This window comes from Zymoseptoria tritici, chromosome 6 (assembly GCF_000219625.1).
Source record: "Zymoseptoria tritici IPO323 chromosome 6, whole genome shotgun sequence".
Classification (NCBI taxonomy): domain Eukaryota; kingdom Fungi; phylum Ascomycota; class Dothideomycetes; order Mycosphaerellales; family Mycosphaerellaceae; genus Zymoseptoria; species Zymoseptoria tritici.
Window position 1 is genome coordinate 758,409 of NC_018213.1, and position 10,936 is coordinate 769,344.

The window sequence follows — 10,936 nt, forward strand, 5'->3', positions numbered from 1 at the left end:
GCTATAGCTATTAATTAAGGCTATTTAAAGCGCTTATTCTACTACTACGCATATACGTCGCCGACATAGTAGTTAGACTCTATAGCGGTATAAAGCGACTATTGCTTATCTACTGTTGCTGCCGGTCGTTTCTGCTTTATACGCGCCTTATTACTACTATTACCTATATTAAAGTCGTCCGGCTCGTCTTTATCGAGCACTCGGTAATAGCGTAGACCGCGTATACGTTGTAGTTGCGAGGCTAACTAAGAGGGTATAATATCGCTACTATCGTATACGTTGTTGCTATTAAATCTATTTAGCTACTACAAGTAGTAAGTCCACAACGCCTTTAATTCTACCTTCGCGTTAGCGATCTAGTCCTTCTTCGCACTCTACTTCTTTATAAGCTAGCCTATGTTATAGCGTAGATAAAGCACGACTACTACGACGTAGATAGGTGTTATGTCTATAAGGGTGTAGTAAGCATCTAGCTTCTTCTACGCGAGGTTAACGTTCTAGCGGAAGTGGAACTCTTAGTCTAGCTTAGGTGCATAAGGATACTGCTCTATTACTGCCTTAGCGTTATCGACGCTATATAGCCGCTTTATGTCCTCGAAGTAACTAAGCAGCTTCTTAAGCGTTAGCAACACTAGCTAGATCTAACTATGTTAACCGACCTTTCCTTAAAGGCGCAGTGTAGCCTAAGCGAGCAGCTTTAAGATCTTTATATATTATATTAACACCTACTAATTCTCGTACGTAAGGCGGTTATTAAGGATCGTTGGTCGCTAGCGCTTCTAAGGGCGTTTATTAACCGGCTTATAGCTATGCTTATAGTTGTAGGATGTCTACGAAGGAGTTAGTAGAAGTGTCGATATTTAGTGTACGTTTACTAGCCTTATATGCGTGCTACTTAGTTACGATCTGGAGCACGAATGCATTAAGGGGATTATGTAGCTTAATTGCACGCTCGATTATAGCATACAAGCTGTTCTAGCGTATGTCGTTGTCGCGAATAAGCTTATATATCGTCTTTATAACGGTGTAGTTATCTACGTCGGAGGGTAGCTACAAATAAGCGAGGATCTCCTTACGCTACGGCGAGATAAGGACGTATATAATAATGTTGTAGAGCTTACTAATAGAGCCCTTCTTACGCTATGTTAGTAGCATCTCGAATGCCTTCTTACCGTCCTAATTAAGCTCTACTTCTAAAGAGTCGTCGTCCTTATAGCCGACTATATAAGCCTTCGCAACGAGGTTAAAGATGTAGCTAACGTAGCGCAGTCTCCTTTTAATAGGGTCGAAGCTATAGCCGAATTTACCTACAAGAGTAGCTATGCACGTATCGTTGTTGCTTACATTGTTACTATAGAAGTAGCCGATCCGGTAGTAAGGAATAGAGAATTAGTATATAATTATAATAGTGGTTTTAGCGATGTTAACACTGCTATAAGAGCTATAGTGTACAGGTAGGCTAAGGACGAAGTTCTAGAGCTTGCTAGTGTTGTCGATAAAGTGCGCTATAAGGCTATTAAGAGTAATGCTATTCGAGGACGTCTATATGTCTATTAAGAAGTAAATAATAATAATAAAGTCTTGTATTGCTGATCTATCCCTCTATGTAACTATGTATAGGGCAAGCAGCCTTCCCTAAATTTCACTAAGGGCAAAAAGCTATAGGCATAAAAACCCTCCTAATCTCTCTCTGCTTGTGTCTCCTAGGACTATTAGTAGACACCTTTTATTTTAGGTTCCTCTTTTGGACTCTAGAAGGATCTGTTATCCTATCCTCTTACTAGGTTGTGTACCTAGGCTCCCTTAGCCCTCTCCTCTCGTTCCTGCTCCTCCTTAGCTAGTAGGAACTAGTCTAGGACTTCTTCCCTAATTATCTACTTTGCAATTGCCCTAAGACCCTTCTTTGTTAACATTATGCTTTTCTAGTTAGATGTACCTAGCTGCTAGAATGTTCTGTCTCTCCCCTAGAGGAGAGGGCAGAATATTACTATATGCTTTACTGTCTAAGCCTAACTTCTATAGCTACATTCTAGTGTCTTCCCTAGGACTCTTCTCTTTGTTAGGTAGGTATTAAATCTAATGTGCTTAGTCCTTATCTGTATAGCAATTGTGCTCTGTGCTCTTATCTAGTTCTAATGTAGAGACCTTCCTTTTCCTCTATTTGTCTATGCTATAGGTAACCTCCTATTACTGTGTTGTCTCTTCTTTCTGACTTCTGCCTCCTATCTTGCTTTCTATCTCTCCTAAATAAAGGATCTGTTTAGGGGTATTCTATCTTAGTTTCCCCCCTCCTGTTAGAATTTTTCTAGGAGTCTTTCCTATACAGTTTCGTAGGGTGCCCTCTGGTTTCTTCGATGTCCTTGTCTTCTCTAGGCCCCCTGTTCCTAATTTAAGAGTGCCTAACTTGCTACCTTTGTGTACCTCCCTACATCTCGCCTATCCTCCTTCCTTGCCTAGTTCAAAGTTAGTTGCTACACATATAGATTAAAGGGTAGTATCTCTGCCTCTTGTTAGAGTACTCCTAGTAGGACACTCTTGTATGCTCTAGTAATCCTTCTTAGGGCAGCATTTTAGACTGCTTTAAGCTCTTTTGTCTAGCTTTTAGATCCCTTCTGAACCCCTTCTACCTTTGCCTACACTTTATAGCTAAAGGCTATTGCTGGCCTTATAACTATAGTGTAGATGTGCCTAGCCTTCTGGAAGGATGCTCCCTAGGTTAATTAGCTAAGCCTATGTAGGGAGTTTATATGTAACTCTGCTTTCTCTGCAACTTTCCTAATATAGGGTTTCTATGTAAGTTTGGTGTCTATTTGCACTCTAAGAAGCCTAAGGTTAGGAACGGGTTTGCTATTAAATCCTTAGATGTTAGCTGTAGCTTGTAGGTTGTGTTTCCTTCTTAACCTTGTAAAGTGGATTAGTATGTACTTTTGTAGGGACTAGACTGCTCTATAAGTCTTTGCCTATTCTGCACATTTTTTATAGGCTCTCTTAAGTTTTCTGCAGTTCTCCTCTGTACTTTTTCTAAAGGCTAGAATGTTTGTATTATCTACAAAGCCTATTGCTAATACTCCTGTTTCTTTAATTAGAGGAAGTAGGGTTCTTGCAAAGTACAGGAAGAGGATAGGTAACATTATTAATCCTTAGGGGATTCCTGTATGCTAGGGCCTTAGTGTGTTAAGGTAGTTCCCTAGCCTAAGACATGTTGTCCTATCCTAAAGGAAGGATTCCACAAAGGCTACTAGGTTTGGCTGTATTTAGCACATTCTTAGGTAGTAGATTAGTCTTAGGTGTAAAACATTTGGGAAGGCCGCTAAGATGTCTAAATACAGCATTAAGGCTACATTCCCTAGGCCTTTTCCCCAGATAGAGTAGACCTGTTTAGTTACTAGCTCTAGTGCTAATGTTGTTAACCTTTTTAGTCTTCCTCCTATCTAGTTTAGTAGGAACAGGTTTCTTTCCTTAGCGGCCCTGCTAAGCCTTGTCGCCATAAGGGCCTCTAGGACTTTAGAGATTGTATTTAACAGGGCGATTAGTCTGTAGGCTCCTGCCTTTAAGTAGTCTGGTTTCTAGGGCTTCTTAAGGACTACTGTTGTAGATTCCTTAAAGGGCCTAGGGAGGTATCCTTGTACTATGCAGGCTTGCAGGAATAGTTGTAGGAGGTCTGCTAGCTCTTTCTTTGTCTTCTTTAGGAATAGGTTTAGGATCTGATCTAGTCCTAGTGCCTTGTTTAGTGCAAGCCTCTAGATTGTTGCTAGGATTTCTCCCTAGGTAATTATATAGTCTATAGGGATTAGGGCTAGTATAGATCCTATTATGTCTGTAAGGTCTACCTCTGTCGGCTAAGGGAAGAACTCCTCTATAAGGGCCTTAGCCTTCCTAGATATTGTTGTCTAGAGGAGTCCAGCCTTGTTCTTAATACCTAGGAACTAGGGAAGAGAGGGTCCTTTGTTTGCCCTTTCTCTTGCCTACCTTGTAAACTTTTATATCTTGCTCTAATCCTTTAAGATCTCTGTAACTGTTTTCCTCTAAGCTAGGTTCCCGCTCCTTTTAATGTACCTCTTCTTTGCATATGCAGTTCTAAGTGCAAGTAGGTGGTTTAGGAGGGATTTGTTCTCCCTCCAGGCTCTCCTAGCCTTCCTCGCTCTCTTAACCAGCCTAGTGCTTTCCTGGTCCTAACTTATCTTTGCGTATAGTAAGGGTCGGGCTTGTGGTACCAGCTCCTTAACTAGCTGCTAGATTGTCCTCTAAAGCTAGAGTGCCTATTAGTCTAGGCTCTGCTTTCCCTCTGTAGGTAGCTGTTTAGCCTCTCCCTTTGCTTCTAGGATCTTAGATCTAATTTGTTCCTATAGTACCTTCTTCTACTGTAGCCTTTTCTGGTTCTCTTGCTCTATAATGCCTTAGGTAAAGAGTAATGTCTAGATTAGAAGGTAGTCTAACCCTGTTTCTAATTTAGTGCAGGTCCTGCATTGTGTTATCTAGTCCTGGATTTCCTTTGTCCTAAAGACCAAGTTAAGGGTTTAAATGCTTAGTCCTCTCTCCTATGTTGTTGTACCTAGTTCTAGGAGGAGCTGCATATTAGCCTGTTCTACCGTCTTAATTAGGTAGTCTGCAGCCTAGTGCTAGTTTGTTGCTGTTTGTGCTCCCTACTTCTAATAATGTAGATTAAAGTCCCTAACTAGGATGTGCTAGTTTTCCTTTGTGTCCTAGAGAGCCTTCCTAACTTCCTAGAGGGTACCTAGGTCTCTGCCTGTTATTAGGCTACTTAGGTTGTAGCAGTTTAAGATGTAGAGTTTTGGCTCTGTCTGGAGGAGGGTAATCCTAATTAGGTCCTTACAAATTAGCCAGGCTTCCTAGGTTTCTGGCTGCAGTTCCTTTAATACATATGTAACAACTCTTAGTGTCTCTCCTTCTGGAACTATTGTGTAGTATCCTAGGTATTGCTTAACATTCCCTCTAGTAGAGGTGTTTACCTATAGTTCCTAGATTGCAACAATATAGTAGGTTCTTAGGTTTATTTGTTGCATAAATAGGGTTTAGATCTGGTTGCTACTCTTGTTTGTGTTGTACTATAGGATGTTAAGTTCCTTTAGTGTGTTATTTATCCTGTGTTAGGAAGAAGTAGTCCTTAATGTCGCTCTCTCCTATTTCTAGGTCCTCCTGTCCGGGGTCCTGGGCTTGGTCCTGCTGCTGCATTCCTGCTTGTACCTAGGGTGCTTGTTAGTAGCCCTCCTATGTAGAGCTCCTTAGCATTATGTTAATCTTGTTGGCCTAGCTTTGTCCTACTTTTAGGATAGCTCTTAGTCTCCCTGCTAGATTCCTAATCTAGTTGCCTTTAGTTTGCTTACTGTCGATAGGGCTAGCCCTTCTTTTCCTTGTGTTTGTTAGTTGCACTGTTGTCCAACTCTCCTCCGGCTGGGTTTAGGAGGGTTTCCTATATAATCCCTAGGCTATAATGCTCCTAAACTGCCTTGCCTTTAAGATTGCCGCTTGCTTAAATTTGCAGGTTGCTAACTAAGATAGGTGCTCCCTCTAGCAGTTGCTACACCTTGCTTTAGTCTCCTTACATATATCTGTTCTGTAGTTTCCTAAGCACTTTCTACAGGTTTGTGTGCCTCTACAGTGCTTTGCAATGTGTCCAAACTATCTACAGTTAAGGCATTATGTTAGTCTCTAGTGTAGGTAGAACTCTTCTACAACTAGAATGTTCCCTTAGAGAACCAGTCCCTTAGTAACGATTTCCTTTGCCTATGCTGTGTTCTGGACATTTAGGATTAAGGAAGAGAAGTCCTTACCTTCCCTTCCCTTTTTGCTTTTTAGCTATCCTGCTCTAAGGACTTTTAGGTGTAGGTAGAGTCTTCTATTCTCCTCCTTAATTTAAGTGTTTATTCCCTAACTCTTAGTATTAATAGTCTAGATCTTAATACTATGTACTAGCACTTAGAAGAGCTGCACTATAGCTTTAGCACTAGGGTATTTGTCCTAGGCCTACTTAAGGTCCCTTTCCAGCCTTTCCTAGGAGCTCTAGCTATAGGTAAAAACCCTAATGTCTCCGCTTTCTAGCTTCTTTACTGCTAGCACTGCTAGGTCTTTTAACTCCCTAACAATCTCTATGCTTGTCTTCTTCTGGATCTCTTCTCTTTCTGCTAGGTTCTAGATCTTAAGGAGGAAGTAGTAGCTTTAGGGTAGGGCTAGCTTTGTGTACACCTGGCTAGATGTCTGTTGTTTAGGGAGGGCTGCAGCTTGTGCCTAGGTCTTTAGCTAGGTAGCCTAGATAGTCTTCTAGATTTCCTAGACTCTCTAGATAACTGTCTGCCCTTAGAGAGTATGTAGGAGGGTAGTTTGTGCCCTCTAGAGGAGGGAGAGGAGGAGAGACTTTAGGGTTTCCTCCTAGGGGGAGGATAGGACCTTTGCTACTTCACTAGTTAGTTTTTGCATGTCCTTGTTAATTTCTAACTGTATTTGCAGCTCCTTAAGGTGCTGCTAATGGCCTTTTAGGCCTTTTAAGTAGTTTAGGGTAGTTAGGGGGGCTTGGGAAGGCGGAGGATAGTCCCCTCCTCCTTCCTTTACTCCCTAACCTCCCTGAATGTTTTGCCTCCTCTAAGGGTGGACTGCTGCGTGTTAAGAGGCCTGGAGGCCTCTCTGTTCGTGTGGTGGCTGCGTTGGCATGATTTTTTCCAGTACTAGCTATATGGCATATAATATACGTATATTTAAGAAGTAAATAAGGCCGAGCGCTGTTACGAGCAGCTTAGTTACAACACCGAGGAAACTATTATATACCTTGTGCAGCTACCGGCTTATAGTCGTATAATCTAGCAGCGTTCTTTTAACTATTAGATTAAGGTAGATTAGCATCTCTCTAAACTTAAGGTTATTAACCTTACGGAAGGGGATTAAGCAGAAGATAATCTATTAAAGAAGCATAGCCTTAAAGTAACTAGCATTAAACGTAGCTGCAATGCGACTAATAGTAATATAGTTAGTCTCGAGAGGTAGTCTAAACATGTCTGTTACCTTACGCTTCCTTAGGGATTGTAGTACTTCTGCTATTATTACTCCGTTTGTTTGTTTGTTTGTTTGTTTGTTCCATTTACGTCCTGTAGGAGTCTATGACTATGTAGGACGGCTGTCTCGCGACAGCAGTCTATCTATGTACAATCGTTGTTCTCTCGTATCTCTTAACCTTAGGGAAAGACCCGTGCCTAGGGTAGTAGCAAGCTAGTATCGAAGGACTTTAAAGAAAGACAAATAAGGAAAAGTAAAAGGAGTGTAGGCTAGACGGTCTCGTCTTCGCCTCTTGCTAGGTGCCAGGACCTAGAAGCAATCTTTGTATCCGAGAGAAAGGTGGTAAGGTGTTTCCGGAGTTCCTTATCTTCTACTATTTCTAGTAGAGATTGTGCTTGTCGTAGCAGTAGTAGCCTAAATACATCGTAGATAGGGCAGCTACATACGAGGTGTTCTGCTATTTCTCGTCGTCCGTAAGGGCAGTCTGGCGTCGTTGCGTGTCCAAAGCGATAGAGATAGGACTTTAGGTATCCGTGTCCTAATAGGATAGTATAGAAGGCACTAGTTAAAGCGCGTCTTCCTCCTATTCTATGTTTTCCTGGCGAGCTCTATGGAAATCGACTAAGGTAGCTATTTGTATTCCTAGGTACCTTATTAATCTCCCATTGTCTTGCTATTTCGTATCGGGTTTTCCAGACGCTAAAGAGATCGTCTTTTGCGTAGTTAGCCCTCTCGTGTTCTACGAAATGCTTGTATTGTCGGAGTCGATAACAGAGTAGTTGTATCTGTGTTCTCTGTCGTTTTTGCGGAAGTATCTCTCTCGAGTCCTCGTGTCGGACTTCTCGCGTATCCGAAGGCGCGCTTTGGATAGCGAGTCTTACGGGGTGGTTTTCGGGTAGCTTTGCTGCGCGTAGAGAGTATAAAATTAACTGTCTCTCTAGGCGTAGATCCGGGGGGAAGAGATTTGACTCTACTTCGGACGGGATGTTTGGGGCGGTACGGAAAACGCCTAGGATCTTTCTACAAGCTTTACTTTGTAGAGATACTAGAGGTTTTATGCTCTTTTTCGACCGCTACCAAACCGGGGCCCCGTAGTCTGCTATTGTAGTAACGCAGGCTAGGTAGATCTTTCTTAACGATATAGAAGATAGACCGCGTTCGGTATTTGCTAGTCTTTCTAATCGATAGAATGCTGCTTATGCTTGTGCCGATCTTATTGCAATGTGCTCCTTAAAGGTAAGACCGGCATCTAGCCAAATCCTAAGCTACCTTATCGCTTTCTTCGCCGGGCGAACAATATCGCCGTTTGGAAGAATTACCGGGCAATCGGACCCTTTCCCTTTCGAGAAGTGTACTAGGTCTGTCTTTGCTAGGTCGAAAGCAATCGAGTTCTTCTTTCCTAGGTCTATTAGCCTTCTTGCCTTACGTTCTAGTACCTTAGAGTTCTTCTTAAGGGACGTAGACGAGGTAGATAGTCTAATGTCGTCGACGTAGGAACTGGGAGTAACTCCTTGTAGCGAGAAGAATATGTCGCGCGTATAGATAAGAAAGAGGATAGGAGACATCGGGCTGCCTTGCGGAACGCCGATCTCTACGTCCTGGAATTCCTGTATCTGTCCGTCGAATGCTATTCGTAGGCGTCTATTGCTTATAAACGACTGAACCCAACGTATAAGGCTGTGCGGAAGCCTTAACTGGATCATTATTCTTAACAGTCGGTTCTTTGCAACGTGGTCGTATGCTCCTCTTACGTCGAGGAAGATTATTACTCCGTGTTTATTAAGCTAGTGCACTACCTTTAGATAATTACTAGCACTACTCGTCTAAGAGCTCGTCTAATACTTATATAGTATGCTAGATCTCTTCTAATAACAAGTCCTATAGAGCTACTACTCTACCGTCTTGCCCTTATTGTCTATCTTATTAAGCCGATAGCTATACTGCTATACCTAGGAGTCCTTATTAAGGGAAGAAACGGCGATAGTAAAGCTATAAAGCGACGGCCGCGTAAGATCGAGGCCCTCGTAGCTACGGATCGGTGTAGTAGCTAGCGCTTAAGCTACGTAACTAAGGTAGTCGTTCGTACGTTAAAACTCGGTAGGGATCGGTAGTTCTAAGGGAGCGATAGACGCGGTAAGGACACTATCGGCGGCTTCGGAGTCGAGGATATACTATAGGAACGGCGATACGTTTAATAATGCCGCGTAAGATAAAGGAGGGCGTAATATAGTAGTGTTGTTAATAGTAAAGTATAAGGAATAAGGCTCGAGAATTAGAGTTTGACGGTACGGCTTAGCATCTCCGACGCTAGTATTATTAACATATTACGGTAACTATTTAAATATAATCCTAATGTACTATTATAACAAAAAGTAGTTTATTAGAAAGCGCAAAGACTACGCTTAAATGCAAATTAAAAATTATGTTAATGTAGTAAGTATTAAGAATAGAGTTAGTATAATAGCTGTTTAGTTATTAAATGTCGAGAGATTGCTGTAGCTAAAACTCTAATTCTTAATCCTAAAACCTTATAATATTTCTAGCTTCGATAACTCTATAACTACATACCCGATAATACTTATTCTTTTTTTGTAGGAGAGCGCTAGTCGAGATCTCTACGATACGCTTACTTAAAATGTAATGTGCGGGTTTTCTAGTAGAGAAATCTAGTATTAGGAAATATGTGACGTTAGATTAGAGCTAAGATGCGGCTCTACGCTAGCATATGCGCGGATCCCCCGCGTTTCGGCTGCTCCCTAACTAATAGAATTAATCGATTTATAGGGCTCCGCAATTAGGGTTTAAGCTTAGGTTTACAACTTCTTCGAATTAACCCTAACCTACACCTTTATAACAATACTACCCTTACTAACGCTAACAACACCCTTAAACCACTCGGATTAACTAATCCTTAGCTATACCGATTAACTAATCCTTTAAAATCGCTCCGCCTGCGGCGCGCTGGCCTCCGGCGGTGCCTGTAGTAGGCTGGCTACACCGGCTAATCCATCCTTAATCGATCCTTAATCTACTAATCTATTACTAATCTACTAATCTACCGGATTAATTAATGCGATAGCATTAATTAATCCTTACTATAGCGATTGAATTGGTCTATCAATCAATCCTGGCCATAGCGTCAATCCATCAATCCAACCCCTTCGGGGATAGGTCGATTGATTGTTCACCACTCTGGTTGACGGGTCGAAGAGCGATTCCGGCCCAGGTTAAGGCCCATCCCATGAGCAGGAAGGCTGATAATGCCCATGACAGCAATGCCGACAAGTCGTATCTCCTCCGTCTGAGTTGGCCGCCGCATTGTTCACAAAGCGGATGCAAGTGCTCATACACGCCCTTTGCATCGGAAGGACCGCGTTCGGCTCCTTGTTGAAACGTTGAATGGGCCATTATCGTAGTGTCAGCGGAGCGTACCCTGCGCTCAGGTGTGTCTTTCCTCTAGGGAGTTCGAGAGGCCCGTTCGCGGACGAGCACCCGGTGCGTGTTTGTCGGACGCATTGTGAAATGTCGTGTCGGACGGCTTACGAGATCCAACGTCTGAGGTGGCGAAATTCGTAAGACGTGCAAAGTCGTGCTTCTTCGCATCATCAGTCAGCTTCGAGTTACTTCTTACGTGATGTTCATGACCTTAGAGAATCCTCGGAATGAAAACCGAACGAGACAGTATGAACGTCCTGGTATTCCGGGAGTTGTGCAATCTGGAGTGAAAGTCTGAAGAACACCTCCCAAGAGAAACGAGGGATCGGACCGTCCACCACTGGATCGTTTCCACTTCACCATGAAACTTCCAATGTTCGGCTCAAATGGCCACTACGTGCCTCTGGATTCCGACCTTCCTGCCGCAGATACCAAAGAGGCCCGAGACGACGAGCTTTCATCAGGCACGACGCCCAAGTCCTCAAGAGTTCGCATG